Genomic DNA, 16,758 nt, shown 5'->3' with positions numbered 1-16,758 from the left:
GGGACCCATGGGGGACATGTGCAGTGTGAGAACACAGCCGCAAATCGCCGTTAACTTATATGGGGAAAGTCGCGGTTGGAAATTAAGAGTTTAAGGACACATAGAGGACGACTACAAGCAAACCCTTTTGGACTTAGATGTGTCTAGGGCCAACACCCACGGAAGCACCAGAGTACTCGAGTTACCTCACTCAGGGAAGCCGGATGCATAGGTGTCAAATGGTGTCGGGTCACGGCGTCGTTTTCAATGGAAGCTGACAAAGAAGTGCTGCTGCCGTGAAGAGGAGAAGTGTTCGAAGAGATCCTAGCCTGGATCGAGGATGGAAGGAACCTGAAAGCAGAGGGGACAGAGTCTGGGTCACTTACCAGTGACCAGGCACACAATAGTCCAATGCCCACAGATGTTGAGTGCTTCAGGTGAGTTGATGGGTGTCTTGACTCTTCAGCCACGAGGTCCAGGAGGCGTCGACGATGACCAGGAGCTGGATTTGAGCTGTCCCACGAAGTCTGTAGAGTGCTGCGGTATCGGCGACTAGAATGGACCCAACAAGCCTCGGCAACAGCAAGTCAAGTGGAAATAGAAGAAAGACGTCGGTGCAGACCAGCAAGGTCTGGGGGACTCACCCAGCAAGGGTAAGTCAGGGCACGTCTGGAGCAAACAGGAAAGCCCAATCAGAAGAGGAGTTGCCTTCATGGGGACCCACTAGCCAACAGGCTAGCGATCGCAAAGGAGCCTTGAGCAGTCGCACTGGAAGCTGGCCCACGGGTCACTCAGGGAGTGGAGGCCAGAGACCTTCCGTGCTCTAGGTGCCCAAGGCTGGGCCTACCCAGAGCCCAAAGCACAACTTCGAGGAAGACCAGGAAGATGATGTACCGGCAAAAGTTCACGGTGTCCTGGGGTCACGGTTCCACGTCACCCACGATAGCCACGGACCTCAGCTTTGCTGTGCACTCTGGGTAGCCTCGGGGAAGTCTGGAAATCCACCTCTGGGGATGCAAAGACTTCGGCGTCCAGCGGGAGCGTCAGAGTTGCAGACCAGAGAGTTGCTCCTTTGGTGCCTGCCAAGCAGGGGAGTCACTCCTTGACCCCAAGGGAGATTTCTTCAGTCTTCTAGTTGAAATAGAAAGTTGAAGGTCCAGGATATATGTTGCAGAGTTTCGTCCAGGGTAATCTAAAGTCTCAAGGACTGGGTTCCCATACTTATACTAAGTTTGGGGGTTAGACATACTCTAGGGACCCATCTATGGGAAGGTTTGGAAAGAGGGGTGGTTACACCCATTTCCTTTGTCCAGTTTCGCGCCAGAGCAGGGGAAGATAGCCCCTGCAACCGATTTCAACCCATCTGCCTGTCTGGGGAGGTGGTTACACCACCCTGGGACATGAAACCTATTGTCCAGGCATCCCCTGCCGGAGTTTCGGTCAGCAGCAGGAGGCCAGACCCGTGTCTGTGGCAGTGGCATCCATTTTGTGATGCCAGGGCTTTAGAAAGTCTTTACCGGGTAGACCAGTGTGAACATGTCTCTCCCTCTAGAAGAGTGGAATGCTATCCCCGCCGCCAGAACTGGCGGGGGGGGGGTAGTATTCCAAAGTGTTTGACACCAAACACAACATGTTTCCGTGCAGCCATTCCAAAGTTAGCATTGACTGCGAGGTTATTTTTTGAGTATGAAAAGCTTTATTAAAACACTTGTTAAAACAAAACGGACATCAGCAATATACAAAAAAAAAGAGCGAGAAATTCTAATACAGCAATATAACAAAGAAATTTAGCTGATATCTAAGAGAAAAGAGTAGAAGCAATTTATGGGGGATTTATTTTATAAGGGAAAGCAAGACAAAAAGGGGAGGGAGGGGGAACAGAGGAGAAGAAGGAAGAGGAGAGGGAATATTGATACTATGGAAAAAGAGATAAACAGAGAGAGAATCTAGTAGAATAAATACTATAAGAGAGTAAATATAAATTGTCTAATGAATAAATGTATAACATTAGGGTAACATGGTAAATAAATGTATAACATTAGAATAACATGGTAAATAATAAAGAACAGAGATAAAAAACACATTCAAGGTAGTTTAAAATTTTCTGATGTTAAATGAGAAGTATTCTGTAAAACAATTCGGTCAAGATACTGGGTTAAAGGCAACCAGAAGAGGTCCCTATTCATGCGGGGTTTGCAAGAGGAGGCAAAGGCCACATCCAGTCTATGAAAGTAAAGGGTATTCCACCAGTATTCCACCAGTGTTGTATGGATAGTTTTGTGAGGGTTTTCCAATTAAAGGAGATATGTTGAAAGGCCAAAGCAAGCATCAGATCAAGAAGACTATGTTCATGTGGGGGAAGATCTAAAGAATCAGAAAGGCTTCCAGCAAAGAGGAGAGGTATAGAATAAGGAAAGGAAATAGTAAACAACTGAGAAATGTAAGACCACGCTTTTTCCCAAAATTGAGAGACCGAGGGACAGAAAAAGAAAAGATGAAGGAAGTCAGCATTAGGAGAACCACAAGTCCAACAGTTAGAATCAGCAGAGGAAGAAAAGTGTGCTAGAGAAACAGGGGTGAGATAAAGTCTGTGATAAAGGAAGAACATAGATTGGGTAAGAGAAGCAGAGCGAGAAATGTTTAAATATCTAGACCAAAGTCTATCCCAAAAAATGACAGACCATTCACATCCAAGATCCGATTCCCAAGAAAGTTCCAATTTGGATTTAGCACGGTCGGGGTTGGGAGCCGAACATTTTTTGTAGATAAGGGAGCCTTTGGGAAGAGTGAAAAGAATTTTAAGAAGAAGATTTTGGGGATCAGATGAAGAGGAAAGGGGAAGAGAATAGAAGGTATCAAGAATAATTGCCATATGAGTGGTAAACCTCTGTAAAAAGGAACGAGGACAATGAAACAGGGATTGAAACTCGGGAAAGGAGCAAGGTGAGACTCCATCAAAAAGCTGATTGACCCATAATATACCCCGTAATCTCCATGTACTCCAGAAAATGGGTCTATTGTTGCGAAGGATGAGTGAGTTGTGCCAAATAGGAGAATTTAGAAAAGATTCACGGGAAATGGTAACGGGTTGAACCAATGATTTCAAAAGGGAACAAGTATGTCTAAATAGGGGTAGAGAAGTATAAGAAGTGTTAGCGGAAAAACGCAAAATTTCTGTGAAGGAAAAGGGCAGTAATAAGATTCGTTCAATGTCAAGCCAAAGAGGAGTAAGGGTGGAAGAATCCGATAAAAGCCATTGTAGTGAAGATCGTTATCTATATACGTACAATGCTAAGTTAGCACAACCGCGTTAGATGTTAGAAAGCCATCTTGCCGCTTTTGCTGCTTTTGCACACGACACTGTAGTTACATGTTATTAATTAAGAAATGCTTGCTCGACTTTGGTTCACATGAGAACTGTCTGTTGTTCACATCCCAAACAGTGAGCAGCGACCTTGGTCTGCACATCGTGTAAAGAAACAGTCTGGTCGCTAGACGGTGCCTGTTGTTGGGTTCAGGTTGATCGGCCCACTATTTAGCCATAACACACACGCAGCTGCAAATACCTGAAAGTCGGGTGCTTTTAATATTGCAGTGTTACATGTTTTTCATTACATTAAGAAAAAGAGCTTTCCCAGGAGCAGAGACTAGCTGATCCTGTGATGTGATCTCACTGAGCTGATCTTTACGGTATGGGGTTCCCCATTCAAGCCTAGAGACCTTTTACTAGTCTAATAATAATATTAGTTTGCTAGCGAAAGGAAGGTGGCTGAGATCCACTGTCATTTTAGTATGATTACTCCTTTCATTTTTTATGGTATTGTAACTATGCTGATGGTTTTGATTTTAATCATTTGTCAGCTTATGTTAGCCAAAGTATTGCATCTTAGGACACGAGGTTTATAAAATAAACTCTTTAAACTTTACCGTGTCTCTGTTTATTCTGTTGTGGACTGATATGAGAATAATTACGAACAGGTATTTCTGACTCCCACCATTCCTGAGAATACCCTAAGTCGCTTGTTCTGGGTTGTCTATACATTGGGACCGTCGAGATAAACCTCGGATAATGAATGGGACACTGATGCTGGTCGGATAAGGGGTTCTGGGTTCTGAGGTGAGTTTTTGGTACACTGCAATTCACTGAGGTCCTGGTTTCCTGTGCATAGTTCTGTGCATAAGCAGAATCCCTGCAACATGGCGCACCTAACGTTTGGTCTATTGATTTGAAACGCCTTAGTAGTGCTTATATTAGTCCACAACTCCCTCACTCTGGTTTCCGGTTGGCGGGAGTGACGGTTTAACCTACCTGTGTTTCGACTAATAGGTTCCTTCAAGCTTGATCATGAAAAAGGTTATTTTTACTGAACCCCAGTGCTACTGTTGATACTCTTTAGTGTGTCCTAATGGCGGTAGACATAGCCGTGCATAGTCGTGCACCTCTGCGCCGTCATTTGATGACGTATGGGGTGCCAGATGATGGGATGGCTGTTATTTTTGTGGTGAGCGCTGATGCGTCATACCCGTATGAGTTGTTTTACTCATGGGTGACTTTTCCGGCAGTGGATGACAATGATACGTTTCATACCTTTACTCCCACACAGCTGCCTGCGGTCTATACCCCGTATAGGACAAAAGAAATTCCAATCTCTGCCTGGCAGCATACCATTTGGGTTAATGGCGCCCTTCCCCATGCGGTTGCACCGGCAAGAATGGGCCCGTTGTCCATTGCAGGGGTCACATGGCCAGTGCTGGCTGGCTTTACGCCTCATCCCGCTATCTCACGGTGGTGGTGGCTGAGTTGCGAGTATTACACACAGCCCTGATTACAGTCCATAGGGCTTTAGTGCAGTACGTGTCGCGCAAAGTGCAGGTGGGAACACCTGCTGTTGCGGGACAACCAACGGACCACCACGCGGTGGTTATTAGTCCTGTTATGGTTAATTCGGTTATGGGCAAGCGCCCACAGAATAGGGATGATTTTCCTTATTGGCTTGCTGAGAAATTTGACCAACTGGAGGCGGTTTTTCCGCATACCACTCCTGTGGAGAAACACAGGATACTCACCATTAGTTTGCCGAAAGACTTAGTCCCAGATATGGCTAATTGCACAAACTGGGGCAAGGTCTTTTCCGCGACCTACTCGAAGTGCTTCGGCACTCCGTCTATGTCTGTACTACCCTCCATCATCAAACGTGTTCAAGAGAATCATGGTGCGGAGGCTGCTGTTGAATTGGGAATGAGGCTTGTAGGAGTGTTCGATGTGGTGGCTTCCATGGTAATGGGCAACCTCAAAGGCGATGCCATGCAGTTCCAAGTACTGAATAAGTTGGACAGCGTGGATGAACTCGACAAGCCCAAGGAGTTTGCAAAAATAATTGCGCAAGCCTACAGGCAAGTGGGCCGTAGTGCGTTGGGTATTGAACCACCCGTTATTCCTGATATAGTACAGCAAGCTAAGGTGAGCTCGTCGACTAAAGACGAACGCCCAATTTTTCCTAAACAAAGTTGGCGAGCAAAGAAACAGGGGAAGCAGCAACAGAAACAGGGGTCTCGTCCTGCCTCGCCCGTGCAGTCGCCCAGTGAACGCACATATGATCTTCGTGATCGATCTCGTATTAAGTCACCTGATAGATTTCAGGTTTCTGAACAACGCTCTCCTCGTTCCTCACAGGAAACATCGGCTTCACAATCCGGTGGCGGAGACCGTGGGAAAGGAAGGGGTGCCCAAGGTCATGAGCAACCCCGCCAGACTGACGGCAAAGGCAAGCAGGACGAGTCTGCGCGTCATTGACCCCCATTTCAGAAGAAGAAAGTTGCTGCGCTAACAGCGAGGTATGCCACAGATGGTGCGGACGCAGCTTCAGAACCTGACATGGGCACTAACGCTGCTCGACAGCGCGGCGGAAGTTTCAGTAGTGCGACAAGCACTGCGTCCATATCTGGTGGCGACAGCAACTGATACGTTCATAACTGTAGAAACTGCTGACACTAGAGTGGCTCCCCCTGACAGACTATATAACATAGTCCTTTTAATTGAGGGTGACATACAACGCACGATTAAAGGGATTTTTTGGGATCATCTGACCACTTCATATGATATTCTATTAGCAGAGGCAGATTGGCCCCCGGCTTTCGTTTTAGATGCTCCTAGAGGGGATGAGGTAATCCTCCCGTCCTTTGCGCACACGGTGCCAAGGGACCAAGCTAAAAAGTTCGCAGAGGAGTGGGCTCTGGTGCTTGCACCTGCTCTGTATCGTAATCAGGTAGGCTGGGATAAATTGTCCCCCAGCCATGAAATTCCGTTGCGGTCCACGCCCCAGCCACAACCCCAATATCCCATGCGTCGCGAAGCAAGACCTCACGTCGCGGCTATCCTTGAACAATTGGAATATCAAGGGGTAATTGAAACTTGTGTGTCACCAATGAATAATCCTTTCTTCACTGTGACGAAACCTGACGGGTCGTACCGCTTAGTTTTGGATTACCGGCATTTAAACTCTCATTGCCGGACATGCGCAGTACAAAATACCCACAGTTCGGCACTCGTCGATAGTCTCGTGAGAAAACGGTTTAAAACCACACTTGACATCTACAATGGCTTTTACAGCCATAACCTGTCCTCTCTTAGTAGTGAGTGGACGGCATTTACCTCGGGTGGCAAACAAAAACATTTCAAAAGATTACCGATGGGCTATAAAAACAGCCCTGGTGTCTTCGCCGCTCGCGTTGTCTCTCTCCTAGAGAGCATAGACCCTGATGTGTACTCGTATTTAGATGATATTTATCTCACAGATGACGAGTTGGAACCGCATCTCAGTCGCGTTGATCGCATTATTGTTTTGTTTGCAGACTTCGGATACAAATTCAACTTTGTGAAGTCTCACATTGCGGAATATACAGTGTTGTTCTTGGGGTACGAACTCAACAATGAAGGTCGAGGATTGACTCCGCACTTCCTAGAGAAATGCGCATGCCTACGTGCTCCCACGACACTGAAGAAATTACAATCTCTGCTGGGTTTTCTGAATTTCGGTCGAACTTACATTCAGGATTATGCCCAGCGTATCAAGCCGCTTTATGCCTTGATACAACCTACTTTTTCCAAATCATGTTGGCTGCCAGAGCATTCAGCTATATTGCAAACATTGCAAGCTGATCTTCTTGCTTCAAAATACTTATTGACGCGTAATAACCACACTAACCTGGCCATAAGAATTGTGCCAGGCACAGTGGGTTTCACATACTTGACGTTCAATGAGGGCGACACCGTCCCCATTGCCTACCAATCTCACTTGTACACTTCGGCTGAATTGCGATTTTCCGCTGTCGAGAAAGTTCTGACGGCAGTGCTATCGCAAGGAAAGCGCATGTTGGTGGTTACACCATATCCTGCCCTTGAGGCAGTGACGAAAGCGAGTGTACCAAATTCTAAGGCTTTGCATCCAAGGTGGATACAATGGGCCACTTCCTTGACATCGCCTGATGTCACATATATCTTTGACGCAGCACTTCAGACTCAGGAGTTTTTGCAGTATGAATTCGTTCATCCAGCTCCTCTGTCTTTGCGCCCGCTCGAGGATTACCATTGTGTCATTTACACTGACGGTTCTGCGCAACCGGCAACTGGATCAAAGCATGCCTATTCAGTGGCCTACGCAATTGTGGTCGGTACTTTCGTAAATGGTGATTTCCAATCCAATGTCGTGCATACGCAGTCATTGGGTGATTGTACCGCACAGTTGGCGGAGCTTCGTGCTCTGGTGCTAGCGCTAGTGTTTGCTGATCCCCGAGTCACTACCCTTATAGTGAGTGACTCATTTAATTGTGTCCAATCATACAACGACAATCTACATTTTTGGTCTCAGAATGATTACCATGATTCCAAAGGTAGCAATGTTATTCACAGTCTTGGTCACCAAAGAGTTGGTGTCCATGCTGTCGGCAACAGCTTGGCTGACGAGGCAGCAAAAACAGCAGTTGCAACATACTTAGTAGCAGCAGTTACAAGATCCAAAAGTAAGATCGATGATGACATCTTGGCAGCTATTGCTGCTACAGAGAAGGGAACGAAATTTCCAAGAGGTTTCCCTTCTCGTTACCATTATCGCTTAAGTCCTGATAACGTTCCATTAGTGAGGATTAATGATGTTGGTGACAGATTGATTCCCAACGCGGACTGCAGACCATCTTTGATATTAGCAGCTCACAAGGGCATAGCGTCTGCGCATGCCGGTGTTGCAGCTACTGTATCTCTGTTGCAACAACGTTACTGGTGGTGCGGTTTATGTAAACAAGCCCGAGCTTATGTTCTTAATTGTGACATTTGCCAGCAGATAAAACCTTCAACTGCGGCGCGCCCACCACAAACTCAGTTGTACATATCTAATAAACCACTAGGTTGTGTTTATTTAGATCATTGCGGTCCATTTACCTCTGATACTGCGTACAAATACATCTTGGTTGCAGTGGATTCGTGCACACGTTTTCTGTGGGTGTGGCCACAAAGGAGTGCTGATGCCCGTACTGTCATAAAGGATTTGCATGTCTTTGTTGGAAGTTTTGCATGTGGTACCTTTCATTCTGATCAGGGCCCTGCGTTCGCCTCTAAGGCGTACAAAGATGCCATGAGAATTTTGGGGGTCCAAGTCCAATTTTCGTCTCCATACAGACCTGAGGGTAATAGTGTAGTGGAGCGAATGAACCGTGACTTAAAACAATCTTTGACAGCCAGGGTTTTAGGTACTGGCCGGAACTGGCTAGCCCACTTATATGACGTGCAACGTGCACTTAATAATCTCCCTAGAAGGTCTCTGGGTGGGCGGAACCCATACATGATGCTCATTGGCATACGAATGTTTGTCCCGGACCTTGATGGTCTAGACATGGCGGCGTCGGCCGCACCCTTTGACGTAGATGATCACTGTGCTGTATTGCAGAATCTTCAAGAAGCCAGAGACAGTCCAGCGAAGGAACACGTACCTCCTCATCTGATGCTGCGCTTCAGGTTCCGGTAGTCGGCTGGCTACCTCGAGTTGGTGATCTGGTCCGTGAGAAGGTGGAGAACATGAAGGAGTTCGGCCCCTCTTATCGTGCACCAGTTCCGGTGCTTGGAGTACAGGGTACACGTACAGTCATTTTACCTCCACTTCCTGGTCGAAAGGATAACAGGTACATCTCTATTGACAATGTCAAGCTACAGCGAGTGGCCGATTCTTCTTAGTATGACACCGGCAGTTTCTTGCCCTTCGATGCTGAGAAATTCTGTTGTGGTCCCAGCTTCTAACACCTTGCCTGAGGTTGCCGTCGAGATGCATACAGTTACTGGTCCTTTATTGCCGCCAACAACTGGTGGTCTACCTGAAGATGCTGAGTATGCTTATCCTGCGAATGTTTCATTGCCTGTTTTACAATCCACCACAGTTACCCAGTCACGATACTCTTTTGACTCTAATTCAATGACTTCCATTACCCCGTCCAAGGTTTTGATTTTTGTGGCCTGGTTCAAAAGACATTTTTTAATTCCCCCTTGGACTTACATTTGGCTGGTGCTTATAGGTATCTTTTTGTTTATGTCCATTGGCTTTGTGGTGGTGTTTTTTTAGACTTATCAATGGACACTACCTGAAAGAAAGATCTACAATTCGACTAATTGATGGAACTTTGGCCCCCCACTCCTCATCACATATCATGAAAAGGGACCAGACTTTTGTGAACATTACTGCCTGGCCTGTATGTGATGGGATCGCTTGGGATGCTGTAAAATTTCAAATTCATGGCCCCACTAAAGTAATTATTGTGCCAAATGTATTTCGTGTTTCTATGGGTGATGTAGTTAAGCAGAACATCCACTCGGATGACTGGGATGTTCAGGCCATAGAGGCACTGTTTTCTGATTTGAAATATTATGCTGCATTTGATGCTGAGGATTTGTATTTAGATACTGCTAATTATGATGAGCAATTCTGCTATCAACATTATGGCACGCATTTCCTACACAAAGCAAATACGTTTAGAAATTTTGTAAATTTTACACAATGGGAACACTGTCCCGCCCCTAGGCTGGGCAGCTCCACCACGTTAGTGGACAAATTCACATATTTTTCTGATTTCAGTGTGTCAAATCCGGCCTTCTTTTATTTTAAGGTTGCGCCTGAGTCTGCTTCTAAAGTTAGACTGACACACACCAAATTGTTGTATTCCAAGTCCTTTATGGACGAGTTGGCAATTGGAGGTTATGATCTGTGGAAAGCTACTATCGATCTTAAATCGGTTTGGGGTTCTAAACCATGGCAGGTACAGGGAACAGAAGCTTTGCATCGTGCCTGTCTTATCCCGAATCACATGTTATTTTTAAATTCGTCAATTTTTCAGACCACCTGTTTTGGATTGGCTACTTCTAAAAAATTAAATTCTCCCTCCATTCCGGGTCTAGGTGCTTATCCTAATTGGGGTAATCATACAGATCTGTCCCTTGCTACGTTGCAGTCATACGTTTCCAACACATCCTTCAATATTTCTGAATTGAATCCAGAAGGGTGGTTGGTGTGGCAGACGAGTTCGGATTCCTGTCAACATCGGTTTCTGGATTTAGCACCGGGGTATACACAAGTTCGTGTAGACCCCCGTTTTGAGTCTTCTCACACTGTAACTACCTACTCAGTAGGGAAGTTATGCCAATCTTGGCTGCAACATTCCACCTTAGCATCTGTTAAACTTCATTTAGCACGATTAAACGACAAAATAGATTTGAATGATTTTGATAAGGGTCCTGCGGTTGGCAGGTCCAAAAGATGGGTGTATGCTGTTTATAACGAAGTTTGGAAGTTATCACAAATTGAGGCTGCATCCAGATTACATGCTATTGATCAAGCCAATATGGAAAAGGTATTGGCTGTAATAGATAATAGCATTAACACCCTGTCTTCCAGAATTTACACCTTAGACAATATTGTTTCATCTGTGGTAGACATTGTGCAGGATGATTTGTCTGTTTTGTATCATGGTCAGAATCAATTGCGTTCTATTATGCAGTTTGCATGGACATTGCAGACGTTAAAGGCTGGGAAAGTCCCTTGGGATTACATGAATACTTCATCTTTGTTCCTTCCTTTTAATTTAACCGCAAAACAACAGTTCATGTCCATGAAAGATGTGACTTATTCATTGCTACACATTGAAAAGTTAGAACCTTTACCTTTCTCTGTTGCTGAATAAAATTCCGCTGTGTAGCTTATCCACGGGTTGATCACATTACCGTTCCCTCTGTTTAAGTTCAGTTCGTGCATGAAACATTATGCCCTTGGCAGATATGAACAACTTGGTTCTGCCTTCCTGCACGAAGTTTGGTCACTCCCATTCACGTATAGATGTGTGAGAGACGGAAAAGAGGTATACTTGAAAGGTGAAGAGTGCACTTCCACTCCGGATCACTCTGTTGTGTGTAGGCACATTCAATTGCATGGTGCATGTAATGTGCACGCTCCTAATTTAGCTTGCGTCCTGAAAGGGATCCCTGTGCCAGTTATAACACCGTCTTTTACGCTGCTTGCTAAAGGTAGTTATTTGCTATTAAATAATGAAGCTTGCTGTGGGATGTTAGTGGGAATTCCCTACATAGTGACTGTATCACAGACAGTGGTTTGCTGTAATAACGTCCCTTTCCCACCCCCACATGGACGGCTCGATGTATCCATCTGGCCTTCCATTCCAACCTTGAAAGCAGAGTTCAATAAGATGAGCAGAATAAGGGCTCTATTGTCTCAAAAAGAAGTTGCGTTGACTTCATCCCGGGAAACATTTGTCCTTCACGTAGCAAACACGCGCACTGAGGTGCAAGCGCTTTTGAATACTGATCTCCCACTTCATTTTGGGACCCTGATTCAGACTATCTTTAATGCCTCGTCAACAAGTGGCCTGGCTCATTTTTTTAAATTTGTGGGCTCCGGCCTCGTGACCTCCTTTCAAACTATTTTTGGTGTGATCCCGGCATTTTTTCATTCTATTTTTCCCAGCGTCTTCGGAGGCCTCCCTTTGCTTCTCGCCCTCGTAGCTGGGGTACTTTTGTTGATCTGCGCACTACGTTATGGATGCACAACTTGCGTCTCACGACAGCAGGTCCCGGCTGTTACATCTTCGTAACCGGATGCTTGAATACTATGGCACTTTACCACTGGCGACCTTAAGCATAGCCTATGGATTGTCCTTCCGGTTTCCCTACTTTACTTGTGTACAGCCCATCTTTCATTGCCTAGATTGTCCATTCCAATGGGCTCTAGATTTGTGTCTGTCGAACTCGGTGTCTCCTGCCCCGGATTATGATCGGCTGATGAGCCCCTTAGTGGCTCATGAGTTGGACTGTTCTGGCGTCGGGATTATGGCCTGTGGAGCAGCACATGGGGTCCTTGGGAATTGGGACATCAGAACGGCTGCAACTGAATTCTTAGCGAGAAGTTATCTTGAAGAGCACGCTAGTTGTCCTCGAATGGTGCTGGAGGCTCCGGTGGTCGAGGAGCATGTATGTTCCTTCCCCATGCTGAACTGGATGGCAGATAATTTTGCAGTACGTTCCAATGATTTCCTCTTGGAAGCTGTTGCAACTTATTGTGCTTATACATTGATGGATTGACTTTTTTGCACTTTCATTTCGTCATACTTCCTTCAATGATATTTTTTTTATCCTTTCAATGGTTTTTTTTCAATCCTTTTTTATTTTTTCTTTGTTTTTTCTCTTTGAACTTTTTCACTTACCTTATATGGACTTACAGTTCATGCCCTTGATTCCGTTCTATCAAACTTGAACTCTGCGTTCTTGCAAGTGCGCCCCTACTGGTTAGTGGTCCGATCAAGGGGGGGGTGTAGTGAAGATCGTTATCTATATACGTACAATGCTAAGTTAGCACAACCGCTTTAGATGTTAGAAAGCCATCTTGCCGCTTTTGCTGCTTTTGCACACAACACTGTAGTTACATGTTATTAATTGAGAAATGCTTGCTCGACTTTGCTTCACATGAGAACTGTCTGTTGTTCACATCCCAAACAGTGAGCAGCGACCTTGGTCTGCACATCGTGTAAAGAAACAGTCTGGGTCGCTAGACGGTGCATGTTGTTGGGTTCAGGTTGATCGGCCCACTATTTAGCCATAACACGCACGCAGCTGCAAATACCTGAAAGTCGGGTGCTTTTAATATTGCAGTGTTACATGTTTTTCATTACATTCGGAAGAAGAGCTTTCACAGGAGCAGAGCCTAGCTGATCCTGTGATGTGATCTCACTGAGCTGATCTTTACGGTATGGGGTTCCCCATTCAAGCCTAGAGACCTTTTACTAGTCTAATAATAATATTAGTTTGCTAGCGAAAGGAAGGTGGCTGAGATCCACTGTCATTTTAGTATGATTACTCCTTTCATTTTCTATGGTATTGTAACTATGCTGATGGTTTTGATTTTAATCATTTGTCTGCTTATGTTAGCCAAAGTACTGCATCTTAGGACACGAGGTTTATAAAATAAACTCTTTAAACTTTACCGTGTCTCTGTTTATTCTGTTGTGGACTGATATGAGAATAATTACGAACAGGTATTTCTGATTCCCACCATTCCTGAGAATACCCTAAGTCGCTTGTTCTGGGTTGTCTATACATTGGGACCGTTGAGATAAACCTCGAATAACGAATGGGACACTGATGCTGGTCGGATAAGGGGTTCTGGGCTCTGAGGTGAGTTTTTGGTACACTGCAATTCACTGAGGTCCTGGTTTCCTGTGCATAGTTCTGTGCATAAGCAGAATCTCTGCAACACCATCTTGAGGCATGACGCAAGGAGATGGACTTATGATAAAGACGAAAATCCGGGAAATTCACACCACCATTAGGTTTTGGTTTCCGAAGAGAGGATAAGGCAATTCTGGACTTTTTATTCTTCCAGAGAAATCTAGAGAGGCACGAGTCAATACATTTAAAGTAAATAGAGGGAATGTGAACAGGGAGCATGGAGAGAGTATAAATTAAAATTGGGGCAATCATCATCCTAATCGAGTCCTGCCGGCCCCACCAAGAGAGAAAAAGAGGGTTCCAAGATGTAAGTGATTTCACAATGCGAGCTAAAGCAGCAGACATATTTAACTTAATGAAGGAGGTTATGGAGTTGGAAAACCATATGCCTAGATATTCGGTTTTTGATTTGTTCCAGGAAAATCCAGTAAAAGCAAAGAAATGTGGAAGACAAAATTTCGTGAGAGGGAGAATTTCACTCTTGTCAGAATTGATCTTGTAACCGGAAACTTGTGAGAAGGAATCAAATTCAAGAAGTAAAGAGGGGATAGAGGTTTCAGGAGCAGAGATAAATAAAAGTATATCGTCAGCATACGCAGAAAGTTTCAGTTGATGATCGCCATTAGGGAAACCGGAAATAGAATCATTATTACGGATAGAAGTCAGAAAGGGTTCAAGGGCTAGAACAAAGAGAAGGGGAGATAAGGGACAACTTTGACGAACTCCACGTTGAAGAGAAAAAGAAGATGAGACACGACCATTGACTAAGACCGAAGCTTTAGGAGAAGAGTATAACAAGGATATAAGTGATATAAATTTAGGACCGTAACCATTCCAGCGCAACGAGGAAAACAAAAAGGACCAATCTACTCTATCAAAAGCTTTTTCTGCATCAACAGGGATAGCAGCCAAAGGAATAGAGAGGGAGGAGACTTTATTTAAGACGTTGAGAAAAAGACGAGAGTTGTCAGAAGTAAGTCTACCCTTGATAAAACCACATTGCTCTTTACCAATAAGGTGGGGCATAAAAGAATCTAAACGTAGCGCAAGCAATTTAGCAAATAATTTATAGTCAACGTTAACTAAGGAGATCGGGCGATAATTTTTACAAAATTGGGGATCATGACCATCTTTAGGAATAAGACAGATAATCGCATCTTGAAAAGTGCCCTCTGCCTTACCAGCTAAATAAAATGAATTGAAAAGTGTTAAAAGTTTGGGGAGTGACAAATCAGAAAAGTGTAAGTAGAATTCAACAGAAAACCATCAGGTCCGGGTGTTTTCCCTTTAGTAAGAGTATGAAGAACCTTGGAGAGTTCATTAAGGGAAAGATCATTTTCAAGGTCAAGAAAGTTAAGATGGTGGGAGGAGATTCTGGTGTATACAGATTTTGATGAAAAAAGTTTAAATTCCTCAAGGATTTCTTGATCCTTATGTAGAAGAGAGTTGTCAGAGTAATATATTGAATCAGTAAGTGCACATTCCTTACGTATTTTAAGGTAATTTGCTAGAAGCTTCCCTGCTTTATTACGACCACCATAATAACGGGCACTACTACGGAGAAGAATTGATGATGCATTGTCAGAAGAGGTTTTTATTAAACTCAAGTTTAGCCCGAATCAATTCTGGTGAAATAAAGTTATGTGAAGATGCATAGAATTCAGGTTCCAAAAGTTTAATTTGGGCTAATACGGTTTTTCGTTGTTGAAGAAAGTGTTTCTTTTTTTTAGAGACAAAGTCAATAATGAAACCACGTGTAGTAGCCTTAAAAGAATCCCAGATAATATGGGGAGAGATGTTAGAATCAAAGTAGAGAAAAAAGAACTCACTAACAAAGGAACGAAAAGAGGAGGAAAATAACGGGTCTGATAAAAGGGAATTGTTGAAGCGCCAACGGGAAGACTTTGGATGTGGAGGGAGTAAATCAAGATCTGTTACAATTGGAGCGTGGTCGGAGATAGCTATAGGTTCAATAGAAGAGGAGAGTAAATTCTGAGATAAAGATTGAGAAAGAAAGATGTAGTCTAGACGAGAAAAAGATGCATGAGGGGGAGAGAAGAAAGAATAGTCAAGAGAGTCAGGATGAGAAAGTCGGCAAGAGTCAATGAGATGTGTTTGGGAGATCGTGTCAAGAAGGGACTTATGGGACTTGTATTGTATTGTATTGTATAGTGCATTTATATAGCGCAACTATCACCCAACGGGTATCCTGGCGCTCAGAGACAAAGGTGGTAGGAGCGTATTAAGTAGTCAGTCCAGCTAAACAAGGGGTTGCTGTCTGTTCAAGGTGAATAACCAAGTCTTGAGGCCTCTTCTAAACCCCATCAAGGATCCGGCCAGCCTCAAGTCCTGGGGGATCTTGTTCCAGAGACGTGCGGCTGCCGTGCTAAAAGCCCTGCCTCCCATCCTAGCTAATTTGATTTTAGCGATGGAGGCTAGGCCTTGACTGGATGATCGAAGAGGTCTTTTAGGTTCATACCATGAGAAGCGCTCTTGCAGAGGAAGCGGCCCAGTATTGTGTAGGGCCTTATAGACCAGGACCAGGGATTTAAAATTAATTCTGTCTTTTACAGGCAGCCAATGCAGATCCCTCAGTGCCTGTTGCACAGAGGAATCACGCTGTTGATTCAGTGCCAATTTGGCTGCCATAGACTGGATTTATTGTAACCCCTGCACAATGTATTGGGGAGCACCCAAATACAAGGAGTTACAATAATCCAGTCTACTCAGGATTACACTCTGGACCACTAAAGGCCTCGCCTCGCTAGCTAAGAGTGGGAGAATTTGGCGGAGGGCTCTCAGCAAGGAGAGACAGGTGCTGATGGTTTTGTTGGCCTGAGTTTGCATCTGGAGGTTCTCATCTACCATGACCCCCAGATTGCGGACCGTTTTAGCAGCTTCTATAGGGATATCCTCTGGTCGGAGCCTGAACTCACCCAGAAGAGGGTTAGGTATTCTGTCAGCATGACATAGCAGCAGCTCCGTTTTCTCGGCGTTCAGCTGCAGGG

The sequence above is a fragment of the Triturus cristatus genome, chromosome 6 (assembly GCF_964204655.1).
Source record: "Triturus cristatus chromosome 6, aTriCri1.1, whole genome shotgun sequence".
Taxonomy (NCBI): Eukaryota; Metazoa; Chordata; class Amphibia; order Caudata; family Salamandridae; genus Triturus; species Triturus cristatus.
This window is presented reverse-complemented; position numbering follows the sequence as displayed.